This window comes from Scleropages formosus, chromosome 3 (genome assembly GCF_900964775.1).
Source record: "Scleropages formosus chromosome 3, fSclFor1.1, whole genome shotgun sequence".
NCBI lineage: Eukaryota > Metazoa > Chordata > Actinopteri > Osteoglossiformes > Osteoglossidae > Scleropages > Scleropages formosus.
The window spans coordinates 27,161,490-27,175,768 of NC_041808.1; the positions used below are offsets into that span (position 1 = coordinate 27,161,490).

The 14,279-nt window shown below is 38.7% G+C and overlaps 1 protein-coding gene across 3 annotated transcripts in view; it reads left to right on the forward strand.

The window, feature by feature from the left end:
* LOC108926009 (teneurin-3) overlaps positions 1-14,279 on the forward strand; it is a 224,057-nt gene that overhangs the window by 82,670 nt on the left and 127,108 nt on the right. Inside the window, exon 1 of one of the 3 annotated variants that reach the window (XM_029250393.1) lies at positions 11,487-11,554. The exons of the other annotated variants lie outside the window; for them this stretch is intronic. The gene's annotated coding sequence lies outside the window, so the exon portion shown is untranslated. Of the gene's footprint in view, positions 1-11,486; positions 11,555-14,279 lie in introns of those variants that run through there. 3 annotated transcript variants of the gene reach the window in all.

Sequence of the window (14,279 nt, forward strand, 5' to 3'; positions counted from 1 at the left end):
AGCGCCGTGTTCTTCGTATGCATAATAAATTTAGTATGCACACATACATATTAGATGCAGCGCTTTGCTCAGTTCATTGCTTAAAGAGAACGCCTTAGAGATCATGACATAAAACGCGTTATTATTTTAATATATAAGATAACCTCACGCAGTCTCACGTCCATGTTTCTTCAATGTGTGGAGAAACATATATATAAATAATAGATAAGTACATGTGTTTATGTGTATATTTTATTATTTACAAATATCGAGATAGACACGGTCTCAGCTACGCTTACCTGCAATTAAAGACTGAGGATATTAAATCACTGCAACTGATAATTCATTTGCAGCTGCCTTTCTTGGTATTCAGTGATGTAAACTCCAAAGAATAATGCGTGGCATAATGTGGAAGTGATAAGCTGCAGAAGAATGCTGAAGAAAATTAGGATGGCGCTTGGCAGGATGCCTCGAGCTTTATCAAAGCAACCTGAACAGTTACATTTGAAGTGATGCCAGAACAATTCATTTGTCATCTGAAATGAGCTTTCAGATGAGTGGCAAGAAGCATTAAAAAAAACAGGTGGTTGCATTAATTGCACATAACCTTTTTTCTTAAGTGCATGTTGTGTGGCTGGTTTAATCAACCCCTTAAAGCCATCCAAGTCAAAGTAAGCCTTAAATATAGTAATTAAAGTTTTATTTAAACTCTAATTGCTTTTATATATTATATATGAGCTTAAGACTCTGTTGGAGGGTTGAACACATAACTACCAAACAGATAATGGGAACATCTTTTGTCCTGTATGTGATGTTCCAAAGAGATAGCAAAGTTATTTGCTAAACCATATAAAGTCCTCATTTTTCTTTACAAATTGCATTGTCAAAGTTAATTTTTTTTAGATTATTTTTATTTAGTCTGTTTTTAATAGACTTATTCATCTGACTGAAAAAGCTTTTATTATAATTTTAAGTATAATTGTGTGATTATAATTGTGAGTACCACTCACTATTGTTTCTCTCAGTATTGTTTTCAGTGATTTGTTTCTTATTTTGAAGAATGTCAGTTTCACTTTTAAACTCAACCTGTGACAGAGTTGGGACAAATACAATTTTTAAATGTTGTGATATGTCCCCCCCCCATTTTCCTCACTAGAACTTTTTTAAAATTTAGAATAAGCGGTGGCATTAAGTTTTCTTTTTGGACTTAATAAAAATACTGTCCTGTCAGGTCGTCCTGAAACATGACCATAGTCTTTTCATGAAACATTGATGTGTTCAGATACATGTTTTATCCTGTGTACATTTATGTATTACTAATACAGGCAAGAGTTTACCATATATTTCTTGGCCCATAAGTAATTTTATAATAACTGACACTAGCTATCACAACTTTAGAGAAGCTTTGTATTTTAATTAAAGCGTACCACTGTTGGTTTTCGTGGATTTAATACCATCCATAAATCAAAATGCGAACTCTCATGGCATTTACATTATGGTGTGTAGCAGGAAGATTAATGAACAAGATGAAGAAGGTATGACTAAATAACTAGTTTCTGCTCTTCCACCACTACATAAGTAAAATAGAAATGAAAGAAGTTAACAATTCACGCTGCACCCCATAACCTTTAAGAGCCCACTGTGGATGATGATGGGTAAATCACAGTCAGCAGGCATTTGCTCGAGGTGTATTTCACAGCTGAGCTGAAACTGCATAGCAATGCAGATTACCATCTATTAATATGAATACTTGTTTGTTGTGCTTCATTTATATAATAACTGATGCAGCAAATGAAACAAAGACATTTCCATGTCTTGATATTGATCAAAATTCTGCTCCTATGACAATATTTGTGAAGTTTTTGTCTGGATGCAGTACCATATGTGTAAACTGAGGGCCTGTCACTGGTAGAGTACCCATATTTTTAATGTTTAATTGAAAATAATCAATTCAAACTGGTCAACAGTCTTTGCATAATTGTTGGACACCAGTATAGAGCAGGGGTGTGGTTGTAATGTGGGTTTGGCTGGTGCCTGCTGTGTGACGGGTCTAGGGTTTGAGCTCTGCTTGGGCTGCCTTTTGACAGACTGGCGCTCCGTACTGGGTGTGTCCTCTCCCCCTTCAGCCTCGTGTCCTGCGTTGCTGAGTAAGGCTCTGGCTTGCCGTGAACCCCAACTCCGGACAAGCGGTTGTTGATGATGGAAGGATAGTATACAGCAGCCTGTTGATTTATGAAATTAATCGTTTCCTCAGGATGGATATCAAAATTTTGGCAGCTGAAAGCCTATTTCCTATTTTAAATGGGTAAAATAATGTGTTCCCAGCTCATTTGAAAACTCAAAACCAACTATCACCCAAATATATACCCAGAAAGTACTAAAACACTGTAAAACTCCCATTTAATTATCAATATATGATTTTAGCGTGATGTAGAACACTTACATTTATTTATGCATTTATCAACTCTAAAGCAATGCACATCGCAGAAAACAATACAAAAGTGCATCATGTCAACAGATGGAGAGATCTAAATGCAGACACGTGAATCACTTCATGATTATGAAACACTTACTGAGGTAATTAATGGGTTTGTTTTTAGGCAGTACATTTCAGAAATGAATTGTGTTTTCCATATATTCTGTAAACAACATCAATCATTCAATAATGAAATTTATGTTTAAAAATGAGCACAGAGAATAATTTAAAATAAACAAGGCAATTTACTGTAATGAACTGTTACTGTGCTCAGCAAGTGAAGGCAAGAAAAGTTGATTGAGTTGTGGCTGGAGGAGGGAGGGAGCTTGGCAGTCATTCTTGCACTCGAACTGCAGAAGTGAGTTGAAGCAAAGTGGACACGAGACGGGAAACCAACAGGAAACACTAATAGATTAGTACAAGTAAACTAGTGCCAACTGCAGTGCATTACTGCATTTTGACCTCGCTTGCGTGACTTTTAGTTTTTATTCTGATAAATTTCTTTTTACTTATTTTTTGTTTCAGTAATCAAAAACTGACATCAAAACCCAGATCGCTATACTGAAATTTTGAATAAAGAGACTTCATAAATCAAGGGATGCCTGAACTATATGTTTTGTTTTATTCTGTACTGGGACCAGAATTACTGGTGGGCAGCAATAGTTTAGTGCTCTATAATTTTTTTTTAACAAAACTAAAGAGTTTTGCACCCAGACCTGATAGGGTAAAACTAGTGCAAAAGTAACATGTTCCCCATTTACTATGTGCCACATTTTCAGTGAAAACGTGTTTCTGCATCAGGTAAGAACACCAAAAAAAAAAAAAAACATTTTTCAGTAGTCTTATTCTTCTGCAAAGCATAAGATAAGATAGCACTTTATTAGTCCTGGCTGGGAAATTCACAATTCAGTATTCGGCATTGTGAAATAGTTATGCACCACAGTGAAAATAATATTTCATTCTTGAGGAGAAAAATCCACTGGATGAACTTACATTGAAAAGGCTACCTGCACCCCCATATGATTTAAAACTGACGGAAATAGCCTTTTTCCAAATTGTTTAGTTGGTGTGATTTGGCTCTGTGAATAATGTTCATTGTCTGATAACTTTAATGAAGTGAAATTGTGGATATGAACTTCGAGTTAAAGCTGAGATGTGGACGGATTTCAAACATGCCTGCTCTCTTGGTCTCACTGAATTTTTTGGATGATTAAAATGCGTTTTTTTTTTTTGCATTATATCCAGTATTAGGAACGGTTTGTGAATTAAGTAATTTAAGCAAATTTGTTTTTTTCTCTTGTCAATTAAGGAATTTTAGGGTTTTTTTAATAAAATGTTATCAACCACACTGGTGACTGGAATCAAAGTCCTGTCGCTGACATGAGCTTATAAATGCCTTTTATTACATTTATTATTTATTTCCATGACTTTTTAAAGTGTGGTGCTCCAGCACCGCATGATCTTTCCAGTGTCATTTGGGAAATCTTGCTCTATCATTCAGTTACAGAAGTTGAATAATAATGGAATAGCTATGTGGAAGATTCTTTAGTTGTGTTTGTTTGGTGTATTTTTAAATATTACATTTTTTTTCAGATTTGATACTAAATTGCATTTCTTCTTCTTAATTGACTTAAATTAAAATGTGCCATTAATAAATTAATTAAACATTTTCCTTTGCCTGTAATGAAACCTGGCAAAACTATATTTTGATTTACAGTAGCCCAGTGCAATTGACAAAAAGAGAGCTATGGAATATAGTATGAAAAAAAGCTACAAGACAAATGCGGTCTATATAAAGTGGCCAAGTTTGTACTGAAAGACTGTGTGTGTCCGTCTGGAAATGTGTGGTAACGATGGGGTCAGGTGCAGTGTTGGATCAGTGTTGGATCAGCAAGGGATCCACTCTCTTTTTCTGTTTTATTACAATGAAAAATGGGCAAGACGCCCCCACTGGGCCCCCGGGTGACAGTTGAATTGATAATTCCCCCCACACCCCCCGCACATGGGTGGAGGTTGGAGGGGCAAGCCTGGTGAGCGAAACCAGACTCCAGGACCCTCCATTAATACCAGTGTCCACTCTTTCGGGGTATTCTGCTGACATTTTACTCTGTTTGTAATAGAGACCTAACCTTTAAGTGCCATGTGGAGGATGCCATTTTTCATTTTACTGCTTCCATCTTAAAAGGATTCTGGGCTTATAGATTCAGTAACCACAAGATGCAAGACTCAAAATCGGGATACACAATGTTCTCATCTCAAAACTTTGATGCAGGAGCAAAACTGAAGTATACTTAAGAGTTTTAGATCATGGAAAAACATAGAGAAATTAATATTTTTAAAAAAAAATGTTTGGTTGTAAATAAGAAAAACTGGCATTGTCTCTGAAACTGGTTACTTTGAGGACATTATGTGTTGGAAAGTGAAAACTGTTATTGTAAGGTCAAGTAGCTGCTGACAAGTCTTACACCAGGTGGTGTAATGGTTTCAGCTTCTCCCCTGCACTCAGAGGATAACATCTACATCAGCTAGAAAATCTGCGTCCATTTACCAGCTGCTTTGTTTTCTGATGCCAAAAGCATAAAGCCTCTTGGTTCTTTGTTTCACTTTTGTTCTGAAGCACCTTTTATTGCAGCATACTGGCTGATGGAATTTGAAGAACTTGATCTTCATAGACACCAGACGAGAGCGGGGGTTCTGGGTCCTTGTACAGGTCTCTTCTAACCGGATTACTGAAACGACAGCAGGAATACATGGCATCTCATGAGAGCCACTTCAGTCACTGTGCCATTAATACAAGTATATATGCTGCCTGGCCTTGCTGTTGTACCCTTGAGTGTGGTACTTAACCTCAGCTCCTTCAGTTACAATATCCTGCTATAAATGGGTGACGATGTAGGATGCCGAAGCCACTCCGATTGAAACGGTCTTTTAAGGAGTAGAAGAAAAGCACAAACTCTGCAAACCCTGTCACCGTACAGTTCCGTATTTTATCTTTACTCTGAAGTTGAACTTTGGCTGGTGCTGAATGCAGCTGGGTACATTTTATTCTGAAGCGCGTAACAGTGAATTTGAAGAACCCGAGTGTTAAGCGACATGTAACACAAAGCGATCTCCACGTGTTTGTGTGATGTCAGGTTAAGCACAACCCTTTGTCTTGTGGGGCTGTGTTGTACCGTGTCACGGGGGTATTTTCCCACTCCCATTCCCTCGCTGCAGTCCTGTTTCTTATCATTTTTAATTGTTAATTCCTTGTTATAAAAGTTAACATATCAATAATGTATAACTGCAGTCCAATTTTTTTAAAAAAAGAAATGTATTCTTTTTTCTTCAGTTTTGACATTGTTACCAGGAAATATGGATTGCACACTATAAATGGCCTGTACATTTAGCTTGATGTTTATAGCTTGATGTCGGTCCCCATAAAAAGCTTTGTTATGATGATTGAATTACATTTGTCAGTGGGTGGGGGGGTGGGGGTTCGTTTGAGTTATTCACATATAAAATGTTCTGCAAATGTAATATGGCCAATAATAGAAATAGTATGAATATTTCATTTATCTGAGTCTGACAAGAACGATTTGGTTAATAAGCTGTGTGGGTGAGAGTCGTTGAACGGCTGTGCAATTTTTGTGTGTGCTGAAAATTTTGAGGTTTTACCTCCACATTTGGACACATTTAGTTGGGTAATTTCACTAGGATTCTCTGTTGGCAGTTTTACCAGTGTATTTGTGTCCCATAATGTCATTGGCAAAGCAAATGGGAGCAGATGGGGCAGTAATTAAGGTTTTGGACTTGTAACCAGCAGGTTGCTTGGTTAAATCCTTTGATTGTGGCACAGTACCCTTGAGAATGTACTTAAACCGAATTGCTTCAGAATATAACCAGCTATGTCAATACTCTGTAAGTGTATAATTCTCAGGAATGCAAATCTGAAATAAATGGGAATAAATATTTTTTTTAAAATAATGTATAATAAATAATGATGTGAAAATAAAGTGTCTAATATTCTATTCCAGGCAGAAATAGTGGATAGATTTATTAAAAAGTGTAGGGAGATGATGTCAACTGACTTACATAATCCTCCTTAGGGGCAGAACCATCTGGTTTGTGAATTTGAACAAAATTAAGTAACTGAAGTTTCATTCATATTTATTCCATGGGCAAGATGGGTTTGGGGAGGGGTTGTGCTGATGGAACACTGTGAATTTGGAGGGAACAGTATCCATTTACCATGCTCAGCTACAGGTACTAGGAGTTAAGTAAGAACTGCGTTTGTGGTCTTCTGGTTTTAAAGAGAATTTGGACCCTTTTCTGTAAGGAAAATGTGCAATACAAGGACAAGATTTCAGGAGGTTTAGACAAAGAATAAACCTGAATTCATTTCCTGTAACTCTTGCATACAAATTGCATACGCAGTAAAGTAAGTTAAGTAATTAGTGTGTTGTAATTTTCTTGATCCTTGTGCAGTAACATGAAGCACCGAGAAGGACGAAACATTATACCTTCATCGCATCTTTAGACTCCTCGGAATGACCTTTGACCCACATGGATAATGACTGATAAAGAGAGCCAGATTGCTCTTAGTGGTATTTCATGTTCATGCTATTTGCTATTTCATGTTCACGCTGTATTTTGTTGCTGCCGATGTTTAGGTTTTTCCAAGTCGGCGTTATCCAAAACCTTGCAGGCATTCTGAAGTAAGGATAATACACACGTGTGGTTTTAAGGCCAATCAAGTGTTTGTTTTCAGGCGGGAGTTTGGTCACGTGTGTAACTCCTTAGCTCTTTCAGTCCAGTTGCTCCAAGGATCATATTGTCGAGATTCCACATGGCCAAACAAAGACAAACGACCATAGAGAGTTGTCCTGTTCGCTTGTAGTGATGATTGCTTGCAATCAATGTATTGATTCCCAATCAGTCAAAGAAATGCTGAGTCTCAGAGGAAACTTGTTGAACTGTCACGTCCATGCATATTGAGCAGATCGGCTGTGCGCAAGGACTTCCGAGGACAGGCCTCCACAGGGGGCTGAATATTTCTCCGTGTTATGCTTAGACCATGTGAAATGTTGAAAAGTAACATGGCTCATTCTCTGCTCTCTGAAATGTTCACTCCGTTGACTGCACCTTGTTTCCATGCTGATTCTTTACTAAGAGAACACTATTTTAAAATAGTTCACTTTTATTCCAGCTGCCATGTAATGATTGAAGCTATCTTAGGTCCACATTTTTACCCTAGTTGCTTGCCTCTTTTGCTTTGCTTTCTTGCCTATATACCCATGACAGACATGATTTTTTTATTTGGATAGAAATTTTCTGTGCCTTTGTGTCCCTGCTGAAGCCTGCAGACATTTTAAGTGCAGTGAGCAGCATATTTGTTAATTTTTTTTTTTTTTTCCACAGAAATTCTTACTTTGTCAGTTGTAATCTACTTTTCTGTCTAGGTAGCACTTCTCTTAAATAAAACAATAAATAAAAAAATGTAATGAGAAAGATGCGTTCAGGACTGCGGGATATAGACGTGAGTGTATATTTGCGAAAATTAATTCTGTTTGTCAAAACTGAAAGCCCCAACGTGTGTCGTGTGTGACCATGGATATGTTTGAATCGTGGCTGCGTGCTGCTCTCAGACGGTTCATTGTCTCAGCAGCAGCAGGTGGCACAGTGGTTAAAGCTGCTGCCCCTGGATTCCCCAAAATAGCTCCGTTTGCCTTAATAACAGCTTCACAAACATAAGGCATTTAGTTAACAAGACTCAGCAGGTGCACCCAAACTGCTGTTGTGTACTTGAGGATGTTCGCTGTGTTATCGGACTCGTTCTGCACCGAGCCTGTAGAAAAATGCTGCTTTTCCAATTCAGGTTCCTTGTGGAGACCCCATCAGCAGTAAAAAAAAAGCAGCCAGTGAGGCAGCAGGTGGCGTATCAGTTAGAGTTCTCTTCTCCCAGTTGCAAGACCAAGGTTCATATCCCTGCTCCTGCTGTAGTAGCCTTGAGCAAAGTCCTTACCCTCAGTTGATACAGTAGAAATTATCGTGCTATATAAATGGGTAAATAATTGTCAGTACTTTAGCACTGCAGGCCGCTTTGGAAAAATGTGTTAGCTAAATAAATAGACATAAATGTGTGTAATACTTGACAGACAAGGGACATCCTTGTGATAGTGTCCCCGGAGTCCATCAGAGCTGCTGCTGCTGTACCCTAGAGCAGGAATTCCCTTGTTTGACTTCAATTAGAACTCCAACTCTTGTCCATCTTCTGTTTTTTTTTTACAATTATTTAAATGCTTTTGAAAGGTGCTGCATGACTTTTTTTTTAGAATATTTTACTTTATTTTCTTTTTTTTTTTGTTTTATTTTAACAGGATGACAGTTATCCTCAGATTGGCAGCAGAGCAGAAGCAAATTGGGATTGAATCCCTTTTTTGTTGTGTTTATCCTTTTCATTCTGTCTCTCGCTCCCTCGCTCTCTTTCTCTTCGGTCGTCCTCTTTTTTTTCTGTCCTTTCCATGCGGGAAACCAGTGAAGATCTAAATAGCACTGCTTATTGGATGCGGGGGTTTCCTGCATAGTCCCCCTGCCACCACACACACACACACACAAGGCTCACCGCAGGGGGTCTACCAAAATCCTCCCTAGAGCCCCCATGCTGCTCTTCCCACTGCCCAGATAATCCATACGTGAAGGGCAGCTGGAGAAACACCAAAGAGCCATTGTAGGAAAGATAAGCAGCGCTCTGCCGAAATCCACCTCCGTTGACTTTCTCCATACATGGAATTATCCAAGGATAAACATCAAGAGTCAAAAAACGGCACTTTCACTGAACCCTGTTTAAAGTAAATAGAGTTTGGGATGGCAAATCTTTGCACTCTGTAAATGATTGCTTTTGCATCTTTCACTAAATATGCTATAGAAGTTTTATTTTTTTCCATATTTTCAAAAATAGTAGGGAGTTGGTGCTCTTTATTACCTACGACGATATTCTAAATCAACACCTTAAGATTGTGTAAATATTGTTTGTTTAAAAGTCTCTATGCCACTAAATTGCAGGGTCATTGCCTCCAAACTCATTTTCTCCTCTTCCAAATCAGGTTTACTCGTTAAATTAGGGACTTTCCTCTTTAAATCTCAATATATATGCTATCCTTACAGTTATCAGGCTATTCCACTGATTGGAGATACAGAACCATTAGTTTAGATTCCAGATGCTTTTTACTCTGTTACAGCCACAAAGGTAATAAATGCAGAGAGATAACACATGCACTGTGCAATATTTTGTAGGAATATTTTAGCAAAATTAAAAGTTAACGACATTCAAGAGCATGACTTCACCTATTTTTGTGCCATTGTGACCTCATTCTTTCTGAAACTATAAGTTTGATGCTGTCAGGCTACTTTTGATTCTCTCAGAAGTGTTTGTAGGCCCTTCAGAAGCTGTGTTCTTGCTCAGAGGCTCATCAATTATATTGGCAGTCAGCACTGATGACGCAGAGAATGGAAAGCTGATCACAAAGGCATTTACCGGGGTAAAATGTAATTTCAGGAAACCTTAAGTATTTTTCAGTTACAGACAGGGCAAAGAACTGTCATATGTATTTTAATATGTTTATAGCAAGGGGAATATAATGGACCCATCTCTCTGAGAGTCACTTACTCTCATCTCTCTTAGTGAAACTTTGAAAAGAATGAGAAATCCATCCTACCAAACCAGGCAAACTCAAACATACGTATAAATTGACTGAAAAGCTACAGTTTATGCCGTGGACCCAATCTGCCCTTATAAGCATTATTTTAGCCATCTGTGCCTTTGTAATAAAACAATATGAACACCTACTATGGCCAGATACATTTCTGAAAGACATTCTTATTAGAAACAGGTAAAATACTATAGGGGAATGTTTGGAGGATGTTGTGTGCAACACACCGCAGTTGTGCTTGTGGAAACTTGTGCAAACAGAATGTAATTAAATTAGGAACATTAAATATTAATATTAATTATATAGTGGCCAGGGAGTAGGCAGGTACTGCTTCATACTTGGATATGCACAAATAATTTATGTATGCAAAGTAATAGATAGGGAAAAGACCACTGGAGTTTTTTTTATTTTTTAAATTATTTGCCTGAAATATTCATGTGAAAATGGAACTAATCATCTCACTTCACAAGTGGCAACAGGCTGGCTTTGTGTGTGCTAGTAAGTGTGTGTGAACATCCATCCAAAGTGACCACACTCGGCTCAGGGTGGTAACGACGAGCTCCGAAATGCAAGGTGCAGCAGTCCTAAATTCCACTGCTTTAGATTTGCGTTGTGTTTTTTTTTTTTTTTTTTTTTTTTTTTTTTTTTGGCAGGCGCACGTCCGGCGCTTTGTTAACAGGGTGGAAAAAGTGTGCGCCATCAAGCGCCGGCCGGTTGGACTCAGGGTTTCTCTGTCGCGGAGTGCGTCGAGGCGAGGTACAGGGTGCGGGGACACGGTTTGAAGACAAACACAGGACTCCCAGCGGTTAAAGGAGGTAGTTTCCACCCCCAGCCCTCTCGACTCCGGTCCACCCACACAACCCCCTCCCCCCTCTGGCTCCCTCCCCTGCTGGGTGTAAACAGACGCAGCTCAGCCTATCCAGTGCGAGTGCCGCTCTCTCCTTGCGCCGCACCGAGGACCGCGCTCCGCAACGCGATACGCGACACAGCGGTTCAACTGGCCAGCACCGGGCACGCCGTCTCGTCTCACGCGGGCAGGCGGGAAGAAAGGAGAAGAGCAGCCCTTGGAGGAGAGGGGCGCGAAAGCTCTGCCGACCAGCGTGACGCCCCCACCAACGCTCCTGTCCACCCAGGATGCGCTCCCTGTCGTGCCAGTTTGTGAGGTGCACCGCGTAGCCACTGAAAGAGAGGGGAAAAAAGTGTGAGCCCCCTTCTTTTCCCCTGCAGCGAGGGTGTGTGTGTGTGTGTGTGTGTGTGTGAGAGAGAGAGAGAGAGAGCGAAAAAAGGAGGAGGAGGAGGAGGAGGAGGAGGAGGAGGAGGAGGAGGAGGAGGGACGCGGAGCTTCTGAAAGGAACGCAGCAACTTCACAGCCGCGTGAGCCGCTTGCACTTAACGGCACTCAACCAAGGTAACGGCACAACTTTTCTCACGCTCTTTCCAGGCATCGAGAAAAACCACCGTGGACATTTGTAGGCGATACATTTAAAGCAGCATCGTTCCCATGCTGGGAATCCCTCCCAATGCATGAAACACAGTGCATCGAAGAGAAAAACTAACCACTGTGAATGGAGACTCCTGCTTTGGAGCTTCTCTGCAAATAGTCTGAAAGATACAGTGATTTATACTTTGCCTTTTTCTGGACAGTATTCGTTTTGCCAACATGCAGGTGTTGTTCTCGGAGGCCTCAATTTATATCTTGCAGCCATCTGCTGCAGATGTGTTCTCAGCCAGTGCTGAAAGGGGAATTTTTAAATATGAGTATTTTTAAACGTGTAATGACCGATTGATATAAGAAAAAAAAAAATCCTTTGGGGTTTACAAAGGTTTTTTTTTTCTTTTTGGTCTTCTAAATGAAGTGTGTGTAGCCATTCATACCACACCTGAAAGACTTCAGAGTGCTTGTAATTGGAAACAGATTGAGGCTAAAATGTTCCTGTCCTGCATTTTGAAATGAACAGCTTTTTTTTTTTTTTCTTTTTTTTTTTTTTAAATCTGAAAGTTATTGAAAAGTTGTCGAGTCCTTTTCTTTCAGAAGTTCCGATAAACATTTACTGGAAATACATATATAATTACGTTACAAGACAGGAGAGAGATGTTTTTAAATATGAAAGCGAGCCAGATTTAATATGTTTCGAGAGATCATGGATAACAGAACACGGCACAGTATATCCGTATTGTAATAACGGGTACTGGGCCGTTTTGAAAATGTTTTAAGTGTATTGCTTCTCCATACGTGATTTTTCTCACACACAGCTACATGCGTGAACAGTGCTCTAAGAGTTGATCCGCTCCAAACGTGCGTGTTTTAGGTGAATGAATGTGCATTACAGCTGCATTGTGCTTGATACCTGCAGAATGTTCATGTGCTGGAAATACGGCCTGTGCTGCACTTCGCTCGCGTCTTTGACCCCAGACACAGGCGTAAATTGCCGCTATTAGCGATAGAGCCGAATATGAATGCATGTTAACATCAGCATAAGTTGCTGTGTAAATTTCATTTCAAGATGTGCGCTGTACGAAGGTGCCGTGTGATTTATAACAGCCTCTCCAATCATCAGAAGGTTAACTTGATCTGGCCTGAGCGATACCTTTGAATTTTGGAAATACAGAACAGAGTCAGCACATTTGGGCTGTGCTTTCTATAAATGGCAGGAGATTGCCTAGCAACCAAATACTTCAATTCGTGATCTACTAAGGTGGAATGCGAGCGGTAATCATCACAAGGAAGCATAAGATCTCCTGGAGGAACTATTACTTCCATTCAAAGTTTCTGGCTTGTTGCTAAAGTGGAATGCACATGGGATTATTGGAAGTGGGGTTATTAGTTTTGTGTTTTTTACTGATTTTTTTTTCCTCATCTTGTTATGCTTCCATTTTTGAAAGCAGTACAGGCTGTTTTTTTTTTAGTTTTGATGTCTCCACTTTGAATATGGAAAACAGGCCACTAGACAAGATACAGACCGAATTTATGCTTAAACAAGTCTTAACCCATATTTCCACTTGTACCGGAAGTCTTTATACCTTTATAGCGTCATCAGCTCTCGGAAGTTATTTTTATGTGTTCTGCTGGAAAATTAGATGCAATTCCATACAGATCTGGATGAATGAGGACAAAGTTTTACAGTTTTTTTGTGATCTGTATGCCTAATAGAGCACTTATTACTGAAACATATTTTGTTTTCCTCTATTTCGTTCCGGTTGCAGTAATTAATTGTTTCCTGAGCAATACTTTGCAGAAAAGGGATTTAAAAAACTAATTAATTTTAAATGTCTACCAGGTGGATTTTATACAGTGGATATACACAATGTTTCTGGGAATATAATTGAGGATAATTGAAATTCCTGTCATCTTTCTCCTTGTGGAAATGGAGTTAGTAAAATCTTGCTTACAATTAAGAAAAATTGCACTTTTAAAAAATTCTTCTGTGTCATTTTTATGTCACATGATGGCAAAATGACACTTCTGTTTTATCTTACTGAAGCAATGAAAGAGGAACTGGAGAAATTCTCTTGGGGTCTCCCTCCGATTAATTTTGGAGACTAACTCCAAAATGTAAAATTAATGTCATTAGGAAATCTGAAGCATAAAAGTGAATTAGAATAGTGTGATTACAGTAAGTTAGGCCTTACATTCATGTTGTAAGAGGAAGGATTTATTAAAAACAAAAATGTATATTTAAAAAAAATGAAGGTTTTTAAAAAATAATTTCTTACTGACACTTCATTTGTAAAGCAGTTTAGATTTACATTTACGTTTAGATCTATTCATTTAGCACACGCTTTTCTCCAAAGTGACGTACATATCAGAGAAAAATGTCATGTATTTTTGATGTAATGAGTCCATTACATGAACACAAGTAGAGACTTGGAGACAGACATGTGATTCTGAAGTACAGTTAATTTGTCACAATCCACCATATGAACCAGGATACATCACATGAGGAGCTGCATAAAGATTTATCCATTATTCAACACATTCTAATCACAAAATTATTAAACATAAACCTTGACACTTATAGCAACAAGGTATGAATGAATGAATGAGTTAGATGTGTCAAAAATAAATTGTTATAAGTGTCTTCAGTGGTGTGACAGTACAACTAACAGTAGAATATTGTAAAGTAAATTCATTT